Source organism: Eretmochelys imbricata, chromosome 2, assembly GCF_965152235.1.
Source record: "Eretmochelys imbricata isolate rEreImb1 chromosome 2, rEreImb1.hap1, whole genome shotgun sequence".
In the NCBI taxonomy this organism is placed as follows: Eukaryota; Metazoa; Chordata; order Testudines; family Cheloniidae; genus Eretmochelys; species Eretmochelys imbricata.
This window is the reverse complement of record NC_135573.1, coordinates 97,438,929-97,451,093: the sequence shown is the minus strand read 5'-3', so window position 1 is coordinate 97,451,093 and position 12,165 is coordinate 97,438,929.

The following is a 12,165-nucleotide window of genomic DNA, read 5'->3' as shown; positions in this document are numbered from 1 at the left end:
AAAATTGAAACTAAAATGCAGGAGAGGCTTTGCATGGGAGAAGGCAGAAGTGTTCAAGCATTTAAAGTGACAGGACATCACACACATGCGCACACAAGTCAGCTGTTCTTACTAATAAGGCTAGTGAGATTTTCTGATTATTCTCGATTAACATAAATAACAGACATCTAGGGACATTTTAGCTTCCACCTGTAACAGAAGCACATCTTTAATTCCTTTCCTAAATTGAAGGCTGTTTAAAAAAAAAAAAGTTAAGTTTTTATGCAAAATCCTAAACTGGTTTAAATGGTCATAATTCCACTGAAGGTCGAAGGAGCTATGTCATTTTACATCAGTGAGGATCTTGCTAGCAGTTTGATAATAGTGCTGAAATATATTAATGTTTCTTAAACTAATAGATACTGGGATGCATGTAACACTTCAGTTTGGGTTTTTGCTTTTTTTTTTTAATTAATACCTGTATATATTCAGAAGCAAAGACTTTTGTTAAAACTAGCTGTTTAAAGTCTGACAAATTCAGAATTGTATTTCTTATTAATGGGCTCTAAGCCACTCTTCAAGCTAGCTGTAAGCTTGCAGTGTTAACCATGACACACTTGAAGAAAAAAAATTGCTTGACCCTAGAGAAAGGTTGGCTCTATGCTACAGGGATTCTAATTTTTAGTTTCATTAAAGAATTAAATTAGAGTAAAACTCTTACCTCTCCCCTACCCCCCCCCCCTCAACACAAAAAAGGAAGGTTGGCTTCACCCGGACTTGCTGCTCATCTTCAATATTTTGCAACCTTTTCTTCACAGCAAGGGCAAAGGTCTCTACATTGATATTCTGAAAAGAATCTGCATGACATTGTTAGGAATGGGCAAGTGATCTGAAAGTTCCTACACAGCCAATATGATTCTGATTAAAGCTTAGCATTTGTTTTCTCGCTCTTTGGAGCAGATAGCATGCTGCCTGGAATTAGAAATATGAAAGGGAGAGGAATTTCCCACTGTGCAGAGAGCATTTCTGCCTCTTTTCACAATGCAGTAAAATTGGCAATTTTTTTTCCTGAGATTCAGATCATTAAAATGAGGTCATCTTTGCTTTCCCCTTTAGAATGTGATGGTGTTATGTCTCTCAAACATTATTCCCTAGAGTTGCTGAGAGAGACCTGAGATTGCACTCAACTTCCTAACTGATATTTCATCTGCAGCATTTCAAGCTGGAAAACAATATATACATTATTTCACCAAGCAAAAGAGAAAGTTATAGTCTGAGGAAAGTTTAATGTAGCAAATTAATAAATGTAAATAAAGCATCATGCATCTTAAAAGAAGGCTTTTTTGCAAGCACACACTGATAGGTTTGTGTGAATACCATGGGACTTATGGCCACAATCCTGCAGAGATTTAAGCTTGTCCTTAACCTTATAAACTGGAAAGAAAGTCATTGCTGTGTTCAATTAAGCACTTGCATTAATCTTTGCAGGACTGGGGCCTTGGTTTGGTTTCGTAGTTCAACTAGTCACTGAGAAATGGAACTTCTCAGGACGCCACGCAGCCTCACTACTTTGAAGGTGCACATTCCTCTTCACTCCCAGTTCACCTTGATCACCAGTGCAGGCTGTAATTCTGTGGACAATTTCATCAGGCTGAACTGTCCCCATAATTATGCAGTAGGAATCATTCACATTTTGATGAGAAATTGCCAAAATTTACCAAAATTTTAGAACATTGGGAGCAGCAATCGGCCAAACCCGTGGACTCATGAGGTAAACAAACAGCCCGGCCCACCAGGGGGCTTACCCTGGTGGTCTGTGTGCCAAAGGCTGCCGATCCCTGATGTATAATATTGCTCTTGTCTATTTTCACTAGTCTGTCTGTGACTGCCTGTCACAGGGTTCACTCACCACACTTGGGGCCTCTTCCTGGCTCTGTGGGAATTAGCTCTTTCCAGGTGCTACACCCTCCTGTGGCAGTCTCTCCATCCATCTCTGCAACTCAAGGTTCTCCTTTGAGATTTCGCCCTCCAGCTAGGCCACTAGGCATGTTTCCCCCCCTTCTGGGACACCACAGTCTCTCTTGACAAATGGACTCAGGCAGTCTTGCCACTCAAGCTGGTGCTACTGCCTCAATGGCAGGTAGGGAAATCTGGGTCCACTCTCTATTCCAGGTCCAAACTCAGGGACCCTCTCATTAGCAGCCACAGTCTACCCTAGCCTATACCTTGCTGCTTTTCCCCTGAGCTACTTCCTAAATTGCCTCTATCAAGCTCCTTCTCCACCCTCCTCTGAGTATGCCCTTCTCTCTCTGGCTTGAGAGAGAGTGACTACAAACCTTCTCCCTGCAGCCCCCAGCTTAGATCAGATTCTGGGCTTTATAAAGACCCCTCCTGTTTCTGCCCAACTGAGTTATGTCTCTAATTAATTCCCTGCTCCCTGGCTCCTCCTCCAGGTGCAACATGGAGTGTTAATTGGCCCAACTAGCCACTTTACCTCCTCCAGGTCTTGTGTGGGGTGGACATTCCAACACACTCCACATTGTTTATATAATAAAATCTAATTTTCAAACGTTTATCTTTTCCTAATAAAAATTGCTCCTAAGATGAAACTTTCCATCCATGATATTTCTAGTGCATCCACATCATAGTAGCTAAATTCCAATACCAGTATGCCACACATAGCATATATAAGCCATAATTATTTTTCCTAAAATATGAAATCTGTTTAAAAATATATTTCAATTACAGTGGTATAAAAAAGTGATTCTGTCCACTCCTACTGCACAGTTATATTATTTTTGCCCCTTTAGCCCAAGCTGTTAGCCTATATTCAGGGTCGTGCTGGTTTGTTTTCTTTAGAAAGAGAAATAGATGATACAAATTAGATGTATCTTTGGTGCAATCATGTTTATTTATAAAGAATGTACAAACAGTCCTATTTTCATGAACACAGGAGAAACAATAGCAGGCAGTTTTCTTGCTCACTTTTTCCAAGTTTGCCCCTCCAAAGAGTTTTGTGTCTTTACTCTCACTCAGGATCATGCTCATGACTTTTTCTCTCCCTGTCCACTGCTTTCTGCCTCTGACACACACAGACAGCTTGCAAAACAATCCTCTAGCCTCTGTGTTTGCAGTCAGGGAACCTCTCATGCTGCATAGTTTATGTTCTGATCAGGCCTTGCCATGCAGCCTAGTGCCTTGGGCAGTGGCTTCTAATGTTTCCAGCTACCTCACTATATGAAAAGGTTTAATTGCTCCTTCCATTTAGCTTCAGAGAGGGTGCTTAGCACACCCATCAATTCTAACCAGGTCTGTGATTATCTATAAATCAAACATGTTTGATGACACCCTTCCAGCATAACATGATGTTTTATTTTAACATGTAATTCCTTTTGAGGGGACTATTTTCTTTTTTTAAAGTCCATATATTGTTATTCATTTGTTACTTTAAGGTACATGAGATGGATGAAACTGACTTTCACTCCCAAACTGAGTTATCAGAGTCTGTCAAATAACACATTCTTTGACCTCTTCACTAATTTTTAACTAGACACTTTGAGAAAGACGAAGATGCCTGAATACAACAAATGATTTAATAGACCAAAAGGAAGAAATATGAACAGACTAAGTATTTACATATGCATACATACACACACACACACACACTAATAAAATAGCACAATATGAATAGAGCTGGTCAAACTATTCATAGCAAAGACTGTATTCATCTAAATTAGTACTTGTCTCTATTTGTGACTAGACCGGGACCAGTTCATGATTTTTTTATGAATTAGACAGTTACAGTTGTCTGATGAAGTTTGTGTGAACAAAGTTCACCCTATGGAGATTGTGATTTTTTTGTAATATTGTCACGATGTGCCATTTTACAATTGCCCAAAAATATGCTTGCAAAATGTTTCCATGTCTGTTGTGACCACAAGATCCCACATTCTTGTACACAGTCACTGTATATGTGTATATTTAGTAATCAGATGCAGTTTCTGAATCCCACAAACCAGCTGACAGTGCAGAAATGTCAACCCCATAGGTGTTCCCTAGGGCATAAGGATGCTGCCCCCTGATGCTGCTGGCAATCATTGCCACAGCTCTGACTGTGTTTCTTCAACCTAGAGGAAGTTGGAGAATTCTTAAAGGACTACTCTCTCTAGGATATATAGACGACTTTATCCAAGGGCAGCGCTGGGGGGAGGGGGAGCAGGATTGTGGGGGCTATAGCCACCCTAAAATTTCCCTTAGCCTCTAGTAGTCACCCCTCCCCGTGCAAAGGTCAAAGGTTATGCAGAAGTAAGGGTGGCATGGTATGGCATTGCCATGTTTACTTCTGTGCTGCTGCGGGTGCCCAGCCAGCAACCGCCACTCTCCAGCTGCCCAGCTCTGAAGGCAAAGCAGAGAGAGAGCAGGGGCTGCTGGCTGGGTGCTCCGCTCTGAAGGCAGCACCACTGCCAGCAGCAGCAAAGAACTGCAGAACTAAGGGTGGCGTGTGCCCACAAGATGTATAGCGCAGCCCTCCACAATTTTCTGTCTAACCCACCTCAACACCCCTCTCCACTGGGAAGAGGCTGGCACTGCCCTTGCCTCTAGCCCATGTGGAAGATTTGCTCTAGTCCCTGTGCCTCTAAAATCCTAGCTTCATCAGAAGGGGAACTCGCAGTAGAGGCTTGACTGGGCCCCAACCCTTTCCAGTTTGTGATGTTGTCGGTCATGGCTACAGACACATTGTCAATGGAGTTGCTTTTATATTCGCTCCAGTGTAAATTAGAGTGGAATTTGTTCCTGAGGCAATTTATACCCTCAGATGTGTACCGAACTCTGATGTCAACAGGAGTCACATAAGAGTGCAGAAGAGTAGAATGAGGTTCTTGGGGTGGGGTTGGGTGGGGTGGGGTGGTTGGGGAAGGGCTCAGCCATGCAGTTGCTGAGTTTACCCACATTTCTGATTTGTAGATGCAACATACAAATTTTTAGGGAACAACTAATGTTTGATTATTTGACCTCAAGGGCCATATTTTTAATTGTAAGGTCTTTAGGGGTGGCCTTGTGGGTGGGATTTTCAAGATGCCCAAATGACTTAGCAGAAGAGTCACTGAAAGTCTTTCCGTGGGACTGTAGGGGAGCGGTCACCCCACCCCCTGAGAAAAGGGCTGGAACAGGCCTTTTGAGGCTGCATAGACCAGCAGCCAATCAATAAAGGCCTGTGAAGGGCCAATCAGGGGAAGGAAGAGGCAGCCAATCAGGGCTGGGTGAGGCCCTATGCCCAGAGAAGAAGGAGGTCTCCCCCTGACTAGCAAGGGAGGAGGAAAGGCTCCTGAGCTAGGGAGCGAGCACCTTGGACACAGCAGTGCTGGGCGGGCTTGGGGGAGCAGGAGAGAGCTCCAGCCCCATTACCTGCCAGGCTGCAGACCTTGCTACAAAGGGCCAAGAAGGTGCACAGGGCCAAAGGGGAACTAGCCCAGGGAAGAATAGGCGGACAAGAGGGGAATGAAGGAGGGCAGAAAGAGGCTGCCGCTAGGGGGTCCCTGGGTTGGGACCCAGAGTAGCAGGTGCGCCTGGGTCCCCCCCTTCTCCCCTTATACTGCACCTGACCATGGAAGACGGTGGCCAGTACAGACTTCAACTTGCCCCTGAGCTAAGGGGCTAGACTTTGGGTTGTGGTTATCCACTGAGGCAGGTGTGAGTCCCAAAAACTGCTGTTAATTCCTGCAGCGCTCCCCCGCCCTCCCGTAAGGGGGTGAGTCTGGAGTAGTGGGCACTGCCAGAGGACAGTGTCCTGAAGCGGACAGCCATTGAGCAGGGACCAACACGGGTCCCAGGGCAGCAGAACAGACAACGGGCAAGACACCACGCACTGAGGATGCTCTGCAGTGGTTAAGAGCTAATTCCCAGAGCGATCAGCAGGAGGCGTCAGCGGTGGTGAGTCTTGGCCCCGTCACAAGGACTTACACTCCTAAATCACTTTGGCACTTTTGAAAATCCCACACTGTTTATTCCTGCATGTTTGTACATGACCTCATATATCTCAGGGATTAAAGTAACAATAGAGTAAGAAGCTACACCAGTTTAGCTGACAGAAGACTCTGGATCTAAGGGTTTGACTTAAATGAACAAAAGCAACAAAAATGCAAAATAAGGAATTAAATATGAAATGACATAAGTGAAAGCATGAATCCTCTTCCAAAGACTTAGTCCCCAGACAGGTCATATTTAAGTCCACACCTCTTTCAGGTTATTACAGTCCCAAGTCTATGTAAAACAATACCCAATGTTCAGTTTCTTCAGCCCCTTTTTCTGGGAGTTACTAAGACCCATGGATCCTTACAGAGAATTTTCAGTTAGACCACAGAATAAAATCTCAACTCCTCCATGTCTAGTCCTAGTTAACTCCCCAAGACTTTATGGAACCCTGTCTTGGGGTCACCACAGCAAGAGCCCCATGTCTCCCGCAGTCTTCATACTTTCTCAGCCTCAGCTGCCTATTGAAACCTCTTTCGGGCCTACTGCGGTAAGAATTGCCATCCCCTTTAACCTTTGCCTTTTGACTGACTGTCCTTACCCAGAGTTTTCTTTGCCTCTAGCAGGCTTCCCTCACTCTCTTAGCTACCCAGACTTCCCTTCCAAGTTCCATGCCCTCCTTCCTCAGAGGGTCTTGGTGGGACTCAGCCCAGTGCCTGCATAGTTCTTTCTGACTCTCCTTTCATAGCCCAGGCTCCCTCCTGACTCAGGTCCCTCAAGTTCTGACTCCAAGGATTCTCTCATCCTGCTGCGTAAGGTGTTGTACACACTTAAAATGCTGCTAGTATAGATCAGGCCTAAGAAAATTAATTCCCTTTCTCCTGGGTCTCCTCCCTAGCTTTTCTTCTCACTGCCCCCTTCTCTTACCTTTCTGAAGATCCAGCTCCTCTCCAACTGCCTGCAATCACCAGTTAAAACTGTCACCCCACTAGGTACCCCCAAAGTGGCCTCATTGGGGTCAGGCTTCTGTTAAACCAGGGTTAACCAAAATGGGGTTTATGCCCCCCCCATCACAGAATGTTAAGAATTAAATTTTGAGGCCTGGTCTACATTAGGAAATCCACTCCCCTGAATGATGCAGTTAAACTAACCTAATCCCCAGTTTAGCCGGTGTTAGGTCAATGGGAGAATTCTCCCATCAACCTAGCTATCACCTCTGATGGAGGTGGAATGCCTACAGCAACGGGAGAAGCCCTCCCATCAACACAGGTAGTATCTTCACTGAAGCGCCTCAGAGGCACCACTGCAGCTGTGCAGCCACAGTGTTTTAAGTGTAGACAAGCCCTTAGTTGATGATTCATAGATTTGAAGACCAGAAGGGACCATTATGTTCACCTTGTCTGGAATCCTGCATAACACAGACCTTAATCCCTCGTCTTGAACAGCAATATATTGTGCATGTTGTAACACCTCGTGTTGCTTTCAGTCCTGTGCCACGCCTAAGAACTAAAAGGGAATTCTGTCCACATAGATTTTCAATTTTCCCTGTCAATTTATGTTCCTTGATGGGTTTAATTCAGATCTTCAAGGTTATTCATTGTAAGTATTTTTGTGGTGGCATCCACTCATAGTGTCTGTCGGCTTTTCAAAGTACGGACTTTTCTAGATTACTTTCTTAACAGATTTGTGGCCATTGGAACAAATTAATCCCTGGCGGAACTCCAATGAAGGGACAAATTTTGTCCTTGAAATGGTCCTGACTTCTCACAGATTCCTGAAGATCTGCCAGGTTTGGTGGGGAAGCAAAGCATGCCCTCTCCTGAAGGAAATTATTGGGGAGAACCTTAATAGAGATAAAGACATTCTCCCCTAGATTTTTCTACTCTTGAAGTTGTTCCACTTTAATTTTAAAAAATGAGTAATTAAATATTCGTTGGACCAGAGAAGGAGTGAGAATGACTTTATAATTTATTATTATTATTTTCATGCTAGATGCTGACTACTGGAATATTTTGATGAGGAAGGTGGTATACTGTCATGGTAAATAAATAGGAGGTAAAATCTATGTGTTTAGAGGCTAATTACATTCTTGTTTCTGTCCTTTAAACCACCAGGCCAGTAAAACTGAAATTACTAATGAACGTACTATAATCACTATGGGTTACTCTGTGCCACTGAAGTTTAAGCAAAAATCTCCGTTAATTTCACTATGGAGATTTGTTTATACACTGATGGCATGATGTCGCTTGCCCTGTGATATTTGTAGGCATATGGAAATAATACTGTTGTGACACTATATTTACCAATTAAAGTCTGCAGTGCGTATTGTAGTTACCATGTAAGCAAACGAGCATTTACATGATACTTGACTGATTTATTCTACAGCACTCATTACCAAATGCTTTGGGAATATGCCCAGGGGAAAATGACAAGCTGAAAGATGTTTTCCACAGGCATTATCCTTAATGAAGCTTGTCAATTGGGAAACAGATATAGTGGAGTAAATTGAGCAAATTGAGCATGCAATAACCTTTTTGGTTTACATGAAATCTATCAATTTCATCAGTAATCTGTGACAAATCATTTTTGGAATTTAAAAAAGTAAAGGAATTTCAAAACCATTTTGAAAATGTCTCCCTATATATAGTACATATTGTTATTAAATTCAATCCTGCACGTTGTGTACAAATGAAATGTCTCTCCCTTATGGGGTTATCAAAGGCTAAATTGCAACCTCCTGTCTTGTGATGACACGAGAAAATCCTTGAAAACAAGCTGCCACGGTGTTGCTGAAATTAAAGATACATGCATCCACATACTGAGAAGCATGAGCAAGTCCCATTCATTTTCTTCACTGTTATCGATTTGATTTCAAATGCTGGCAGGCTTCTCCTTCACACTCTTGTTTGATTTTCCACACTTGTTCTGGATACGAAGATGCATGGGGCATCTATTTTAGTGACATTGGTTACATGTTCATGACTTGTTTATACATTTTTAAAACAAGGAATTTTTACTTCAGCATGAAAGATGGGAAGAATCTGAATTGTCCTTGAGGTTTCCTGACAGCAGCAGCAACAATACTGACTCCTCTATTTAGCGGTAACAACATCTCAACTGAGATTATTCAAGACACAAGTAAACTAATATGTGTATAGCCAGTGACTGCTAATTTATAAACTGGGTAGGTGAGGTAATATCTTTTATTGGACCAACTTCTGCTGGTGAGAGAGACAAGCTTTCGAGTTTACACAGAGCTCTTCTTCAGGGCTGGGAAATGTACTCGGAGTATCACAGATAAATACAATGTAGAACACATTGTTTAGCATAAGTAGTTAGCCCATATTTCAAGCAACCATTCAAGGTGAAGTGCTCTTTCCAGTTGCAGAGAGGAAGAAAAAGCAGGGAGGGTGCAGGGAGAGGGGGACGGGATGGGATGGTAAGCAATCACTCTTTTTCTGACCTCTCAGTCTTTATCCTCAAAGGAAACCTGCATAACACCTTCAAAAGACAAGCCTGGAAACTTAAATTCATATCTTTGCTAGATGCTAAAAATCATGGACTGAATAGAGAAACTAGATTTATGTTTTATTACAATAATCTATAATCCACTAAACCACTCCCCCCCGCACAAGTTTTTCCCCCTTTCCCATCTCTGGCTGGAGAGGTATTAACAGAAAACTTCATCTTGAATGGTTCCTTGAAATATGTGATAACTACTTATGCTAAACAATCTGTTCCAACTTGTATTTAGCTGTGGCACTCTGGGCATATCTATGCTACAAAAAGAAAAGAAGTACATGTGGCACCTTTGAGACTAACAAATTTATTTGAGCATAAGCTTTCGTGAACTACAGCTCACTTCATTGGATGCATGCAGTGGCCACAAGTACTCCTTTTCTTTTTGCAAATATAGACTAACACGGCTGCTACTCTGAAACCTATGCTACAAAATTAAGTTGACCTAACTTACATCAGCATGAAGCCACTGCAATAATTACATCACTTGTGCATGTCTACATTTTGCTCTGTGTCAGAGGTGCATGTCCTCACCAGAAATGCTTGCACTGATTGAACTCTCAGTGTGGGGCATTGTGGAACAGCTTCTGAAAGCCAGCAACAGTTGATATAAGCAATGAAGTGTCTACACTGATACTGTGTCAACATAACTACATCAACACTGACCCTTGCACAGAAGCGGAATTATTAAGTTGTTGTAGCATGCGAGTTACATCGGCAGGAGCAAACTTTTTGTGTAGACACTTAGAGTTGGGTTGATGTAGGCTGCCTTGTGTCAACCTAACTCTCCAGTGTAGTCCAGAGTACATTTCTCAGACCTGAACAGGGCCGGCTGTAGGTTTTTTGGTGCCCCGAGCAAAAAATTTGCCACTCCGAGAGCACAAATGCCCAAACAAACAAAAAAAAAAGATGGCCCCTGGAACTGTGCCGCCCCAACCACATGCTTGCTTTGCTGGTGCCTAGAGCTGGTCCTGGACCTGAAGAAGAGCTCTGTGGTCCAATAAAATATATTACCTCACCCACCCTGTCACTCTAAAATCCTGGGACCAACATGGCTATAACACTGCATACAATTTATGGACTGGCATTTGTTCTGCCACCTGGAAAAGCCTCCTTTTAGTAGCCACACAGGCAAATAGCATCACTGAAAGAAACTGCAGGTTCCTCAAACACAAAGAAAGAAAACATTTGCTGCACATAGTTATCTGTCTCTCAGAATTTATTCTCTACCTTAAATTCAGAAGAAGGGAGGAGGGGAAAGAAGGAAAGACTCAGTTTAGCTTAATCCTGAATGAACTAAGTGTAATGTAATGTAGTCAACATCTACCCATGTACTAATAGTCTAGGTGCGATTCGCAATTGATGAAATTTGGTGTGCTCCAATGGAATCAACAGTTACTTTGGTTTACACCAGCTGAAGATTTGGCCCTATTATTACCATAATATACCAGAGATCAGATTTGATGTATAAATTGATATAGCTTCACTGATTTCAATACAGCTATATTGATTCACATCAGCTTAACATCTGACACAATTCTTTCATTTATTTTCAGGATTGATGGATTGATTTTCTGTAAATCATGATATTCTTTAAAATAACAGACTAATATCACTAATTTCTGAGTGAAGTAGAAATACAGTACTGTTACGCCAGTGTCATAGCCACAGTTACTCAACGGGTTGTCAGTTTAGCATTTTTAGTGGAATTTTACATAAGAACTAGAATATGGTTCACATTATAAAAAATTCCCTAAAAAAGCACGTGATTTTAATCTGAGGATGGGGAGAGTTAAATAGAGCAAGAACAGTAGGCTGAAGATTAGAGGACAAATTCTGTTGTCAGTTACACCTGTTAATCCAGAGTAACCCCCCAGGAAATCTCAAGAGTTATTCTACATGTGCATCAGCGTAACAATGGGCAGAATTTGTCCCTAGATATTGATATGCACATGCTCCAGTGTACAAGTAATAATTTGGGCAATCCCCCTCTCAGTTACACTGGTATAGCTGAGAGCAGAATTTGGCCCTCAAAAGAACAGCTCAGTGCAACAAAATTATACAGTATCTGTAAAAGAATTCTAGATTTCACTATGAAAAAAAAGGGGGGGATGTGTGCTCCACTCTCATAGCACCTCTAATTTTCCTCATGGTTCTTGCCATGTACCACATTAGTATCACACTAATTACATTGTAGCTCACATTCTTCAGCTTTAACTCAATTTCTCAGAATTAACCCAGCTCCAAAGGAAAGTCATTTTTCCATTATTTTTCTTCTCATCTCACTGAAACCTTCCTTAAATGAACTTCTTGACGGATAAAGGACTGTTCTTCATTCCAGTTTCAGTGATTCTTTTCCCCAAGAAAACTAAATTGAAGAGTAATTTTTGACAAGAAAGAAATCATACCCCATGCCTGGAAACAATTTAATTTCAACAGCATCAACGCCAAGAAGAAAATACAAAATCGCTGAAGTTATTTTTTTCATTCAGTGACAAAAATTATTAGCTTTTGACAAATGACACATTTAACATTTATTAATTCAGCTTCCAAGCCAGGAGATCACAGTTGCTCTCCTCCTCTGGATGAAAATGTACAACATGTTATATGGAAGCTGCATTTCACCCCAATTTAGGAAAGCATCCCTATTCAGGAAAAACACATAAGTACATGCAGATGATTAAATCCAGTTAGAGT